Source organism: Ambystoma mexicanum, chromosome 6q (assembly GCF_040938575.1).
Source record: "Ambystoma mexicanum isolate Mex_15411 chromosome 6q, UKY_AmexF1_1, whole genome shotgun sequence".
Classification (NCBI taxonomy): domain Eukaryota; kingdom Metazoa; phylum Chordata; class Amphibia; order Caudata; family Ambystomatidae; genus Ambystoma; species Ambystoma mexicanum.
In genome coordinates, this window is record NC_090937.1 from 1,576,781,770 (window position 1) to 1,576,787,961 (window position 6,192).

Here is a 6,192-nt window from a genome sequence, read left to right on the forward strand (position 1 = left end):
CTTACTACCCATAATTCCCCAAAATATGCACCGCATTTGGCCTCAAAATCTGCTGATTCATTCCCTCTTGAAATGGGATCTTCCCCTTTTGTGTGGGCTTGGCACTTCACTATTGCAAAGCGGGTTGGCCATGCAATTGCCTTGATCAATCTTCCCAATAGAAGTTCATACTGTACTGGAGTTCCGTCTGCCCGCTTGAATCCTCTCCAGAGCCAACGTGCTAATCCCGAGTGTACTGTGGACGTCACGTAGGCAGAGTCAGAGTACACTGTCACTTCCTTCTCCATACCATGTTCCATTGCTAGTGTTAGGACCACTAGTTCTGCTGCTTGTGCTGAGTAATCTGATGGTAGTCGCGCACTTGCAACCACCTCACTTGTCCCATCTTCCTTCCATCTTACCACTGCAATCCCAGTATGTCTGACCCCATCAGTTTTATCAATTGTTGAAGAACCGTCAATATAGAGCATGTGTCCCCCCTGAAGTGCATCCTCCTCTACCTTGCGTGTCTCACTGAACATCTCTATGTTCTTTGTGCAGTTGTGTGCATAGTCTCCTACCTGGAGGGTATCTGCCAAAAATGTTGCTGGTTTTACAGTCTTGCATCTCACTATTTTCAAGCATACATTTGATAGTATCACTTCGTACCCTGATGCTCTCTGAGTGGTTAGTGTGCTCTTTGGCTTCTGCAGTAGCGCAAAGAGGGAATGCTCTCTATCGTTATTGCTGCTGACTTCTCCAATGCGAAGGCGGCAGCTGCCAAAGCTTGTTTGCATGGATAATGTCCTCTTATTACTGGGTTAAGTTGCCTACTGTAGGAAGCTATCGGCTTGTGGCCCATGCTTGTCTTTTTTGTCAATACTACATTCATCACTGTACCGTCGGTGTGTGAGAACAAGAAGAATTCCTTTTTGTAGTCTGGCATCCCTAACACTGGAATTGTGAATATTGCTTCTTTCAGTTCATCGAATGCTTCAGTCATCTCAGTGGTCCACGTTAGTGTCTTGGTTCCCTCCTGTGCTTCCTTCAGGGCACACAATTGTGGCCTTGTGTATGTGCTGTAGTCAAAGAGCCATGTTCTGCAGTAGTTGCATAACCCTAAGAATTGTTGCATTTCCCTCACTGTCGTCGGCTCAGGTGTTTTGCGTATTGTCTCTGTTCTCTCTGGGGTGATTTGTCTGCCATTTTGGGATAGCGCCTGTCCAATGTATAGCACCTCCTTCTGTAGGTACTTCTGCTTTGCCTTGTCCACATTGTACCCTTTGTACCCTTTGTACCCTTTGTCTGCTGACACAGTCAGCATGTGTACTGAGTCTTGTCTACACTGGTCTTCTGTCATGCTGCAAATCAAAATGTTCTCTACATACTGCAAAACTGTGCTATCGGTCTGTATGTTGCTCAAGTCCATCTGTATCACTCTGTTAAAAATACATGGTGACTCACAGTACCCTTGTGGGAGGCGAGTATGTTTCCACTTCTGGTTTCTAAACATAAAGCTGGTCAAGTGTTGTGAGTCTGCATTCTTCAAGTCAAAGACCGTGAAACAGGCATCTTATGCCGGAATGCTGCACAGAATTGTCGCTGGATTAGCAACTAAAGGATACTCTGCTTCTACAATATGGTTAGGAGGCTTTAAATCATGAATAAAATGCAAGGACCCTCCCTTTGCATTGCGCACAGGATACAACGTGTTGTTACATGAGGATTCTGATGGCACAAGAATGCCTCTCTCAATCAGTGCTGTGATTGTTTCATAAAGTCCCTCGTTTGCTTCTTTGGTTAGGGGATGCTATTTTACTCTTAGTAAGATTGCTCCTGGCTTCAACTGACATATCTAGTCCCCAACTAGTATGACTCTCTTCTCTTTCTGTAACGCTCACCTGGTATCCACGGGGACGTCACTCAGCCAGTCCTGGCCTCTTACGACCTCAAACCCTTCCCTGGAGGCTATTTGACTGGCGACTGGGCCTGAAACACAGGATTGATAGAGTTTAACTCCCTATTGTCTCTGTGTGCTTGAACCCCTTCCTCCCCGGGTTCCAACCCTTCCCTTTGATCCACAGCTCACCTTGTTTTCTTGGATGGTGTGCTCTCCATCCTGCTTTCAGCGCAGGGGCACGTTGATTGATGCAGGGACGTTGGTGCCTAGTTACTTCACTGGCGAGAGTCCGACTGGTAAGTATAATGAGTCTTTGAACAGTTCTCAGTTGAACTTTGTTCCTTTCCTTCTTAGATGATGTATTTGTATTGAACTGAGTTCTTTTTCGGTGTCTTTTAGGTGCCGCGGCGTTGTCAGCGTGGATGCCGGTTATGAAGAACAAATGCGGTGAGTAAGCGCGGTATGCGGCGCCTCTAGATGTTTCCACGCTAACCTGAAGTGTCTTTTCCCTCTCGTAGATGGATGAGAAGTTCGGGAGACACAGTTCCCCCAGAGCGGCTGGGATTCAGGTAAACGTTTGAAGCTCGTACTGTATTTGAAAAAAAATAAGCGAAGAGCTGTAGAATGCTTACTAATGCCTTTTCTCTGTTCTTTTCCTCTTCTTGAGGAAGCGGCGTGCCCGGATGGGAATGACACCGCCGAAGATGCCCACAGAACAGAAGGAGCGTTGAATAATGGGCAAAAGGGCTGCAAGGTAAGGCTGTTCCTAACTGTGTTCTTGTTCTTGCAGGAGCTGAGCGCATAAGAAAGATGCAGGCCCACTGGAGACCGATCCGAACACGGTGAGTGTCACGCTGCAGGTGCAGAAAACGCAAAGCATGCTTCTCAGCCTGGGTGTGGCTTAAATAGTCTCTGGGTATCCCAGGTGCCTCTGGACTGAACCACACCCAAAAGACTTGACCGCACATGCAGGTCTGGGAACCGAAATATGTGGGGGCATCCATCTTGTCCCCATCAATGCATTACACGTCCAATCCCCAATGTTATCCTATGGGAGTGAGTGAGTCTGGTGCCACAAGCGCCAAGTCTGACTCCAAGTGAGTGTTTGGAGGGATGGAGAGGCCCTTGAGGGCCATGTAGGTGATCATGGCCTGGCTCCAGCCTGACATCTTGGAGGGCTGGGGACAAGAGGGGCAGGAATCATGACACTTTCATCTCTGTTCAAAGTCAGCCTGTCTAACGACAAGGCTTTATGCTCAACACTAAACAGGCTTCCTTCCTTGCCTCGCGACTTAGCAACTATAGATTGACCTTGTTGACATCTCTAACTTCTTTCCCATGAACTTTGCATGCAAGTATGTGGTCATGTGCTGTAATACTGATTTTGACAATGATCCCCTTGTAGCCACGGCATGAAAATCATATCTGCAGTGCCTTTTACCCATTCTGCACTGTACTGTTAAATCTTGGGCATGTGTTTTGGCAAAGTTTTACACATGTGCATCAGTGGTGTAACTTCTCCAATTTTGACAAGTCTCAATTGACTGTCTATAGCATTTACACAAGTAACATTTCAGAAACATAATCAAATATGAGCGTGCTCCACACTTGCCGCTCAAGCCTTTACTTATCAATGCTTCCAATCTACCCTATGGTCGGCGCCGAAAATGACCCAACATGAATAATATATTTTTACTTCTATTCACCAAAGCCTATTCTTACCATCTCACTCTTTAAAACATACAATTCACAAATAGGCAAACAAGTCGACTCTCACATGCATGTCATGAAACCTCTTTTCACTTAGACCCTAAAATACCCCTACAGAGTTTGAATTGTCTTCTTTCGCAGACTTGTCTGCATGTGTTGCCTACTTTTAGCAACTTGGAATTTAAGACAATACCTTCCGCGATTCTTGAGCGAGGACCACAGCGTCGCATTTAAACACCCTTATCATACACATTGACGTTCCTCGACACACACTAAAATAACCCCTGTTACTTTATTTTACCACAATCCCATCCCCACAGTTTGCCACTCTCCTTAGCCTATTCACCATTTGCGTTTCAGCTCTACACCCTCATTATCATCACCCCTCCTTCAATCCAGCCACTGTCGCCTTCAGTCCGCTCGGTACCAGTGGAAACCAGGAGGGATTTCGTCAAAGAGGGACCCATCCCACCTGTATCTTCTTTACTTGCAAGCTAGACTATTTCGGCCTTTCTCCACAGGAAACTTTGCGTCCTTCCAGCTAGATGGCAGAGGGTATCGGATTATCTGAAAATCTATCCGAAAATCTCGAATCTACTAACCCGATGGATATTTTATCTAACCATCCGACCCGCTACCACTTGAACCCGTATGGGCCCTCTAAAAGGAGGTGGCACTCTTATGGGATGGATGGGGATGCAGACGTTACTCAAACATCAAACATCAATGAAAAGATCGACTCATGAAGATGGCAAAAGGTACGCTGTTGTATTAGTTATCTAAAACAGGGAGACAAACAGACATCAACAGACGTCTCATAGCAAGATCTCAGCGAAAAACATAAAAAACACATTTATATAGTAAAGCTTTGTCATCACTGACATCACACTATGTGGCAAACTGTAAAACTTAAACTGGATTGTGGTTGGTCTATGTGAAACATCTACACATACTTTCTATGGGGTGTCAGGTTGTGATTGGACCTCTATTGTCAGGTGGGCAACTAAGCCCTCCTCTAGTGCAAGTCATCTTCATCGTCATAAAATACACAATGATTTATTGGTTCACAAACTATAGGGCTCTTTGATACGTGGCTCTCTATAATTGGTTGGCACCCTCGTACCCTTCTGGAAAATCCCACTTGCTAGCAGCACACAAGCTGGTACTCCAGGTGCTGGTGCGTAGGGCTTGACCATGCCTCCCCAGAAAATAAGAGTGATGATAGATGTTGGGTTAATTGGGTGGGGAGTCCCCACCCAATTAACCCAACATCTATCATCACTCTTATTTTCTGTCATGCAATTAGCTTTTGAACATGGCCTTGCAAGCCTCACAACTCCTGTGAATAAAAAGGGAGTGTGAGCATGCTCTCATCTTCTCGCCTCAGTGTTGTCTGCCCAAGTCTGTTTCCATTTAGGTCACATGACTGGAGACCATGTTTTGAGCCTCTTTTCTTGTATTTAATGGTTTTAAAATGAATAAAACTTGCCACTCATTGTCTTTTTGCTGACCTTGGCAGGGGCTTAGCCCGTCTCTTGAATTCATTGTATCGCTTGAAGCTCGACAACCAGTTCTCGGCTGCACTGGCCTTTTAACACTGAGCCAACCAAACCCTCTTGGATTCTTTCTTGCTCGTCAGCTACTTTTATTAACTGTGCCACACTTTCAGCTTCTCTGCTCATGGGGTCTCAGTTTGCTAAAACATGATGTGTAACATCCAGATTTCCTATGCATAAATATACCTTGGCGCATAGCCAACCTTTACGATTACTTTTTCTACTTACGTTTCCAGCATCTGTACAGTGATAAAATGGTTTGCATTTTCTTCCATGCTCTTCACATGTGTAATCTTCATTTTGCATTTGAACGTTTACTCGATTCTTACTTTGTCACTAAATTCTATATGTTATCTCAACTTTCTCTTCTGTTATCTCCTCCTCGGTGTGTCACTTTGCGTCATGTGACGTCACCAGTCAGATCTTTCGTCCATCTTCTCTCGCTCTTTAGGGATGTTCCTTAAGAGATTGTCAGCTCTTCGTGTTTACATATAGAAAGGTTTTCCCAAAGGATAATTTGCTTCAAAGGCGGCTCGTGTTATTAGCATCATTACAGGTGTCTTGCTTGTCACTATTTCCAGTACCCAACATATAGGCAATTTAGGGGTGGGACTTCCAGTAGAGGCTTTGGCTCCTCTTCTACAAGTAGGAAGTGTCTTATGAAAGTGCTGAAGGGCCGTGTCCCCCGCAGCATTTTCCCTGATAGATGCTTAGTACCTTTTATCTGACCTCAAGTCGAGGGTTTCGATAGTCCGCTGTTTAGGAAGATAGGCACAATATAATAATAATGTTCAGTTTCTACGAGCCTCTCTGGTCCCACAACTTATCAGGCGTGCTATGCGCACAGCCCCTCCTTTACAATCACTGCCTCCTCAGGCACACCCACAACCTTGCAAATGCGCATTCCGTGCACCGCCGCTGGTTCACCTCGGCTGCCAATCCCAAGTTTCCAATATTAGCTCCTCACCATCTCAAGTTCTTTGTGTCCTATGTGCAACCATATGGGTGACGTCACCAAGCTAACAGAATAATATAGGAAGATCAAAT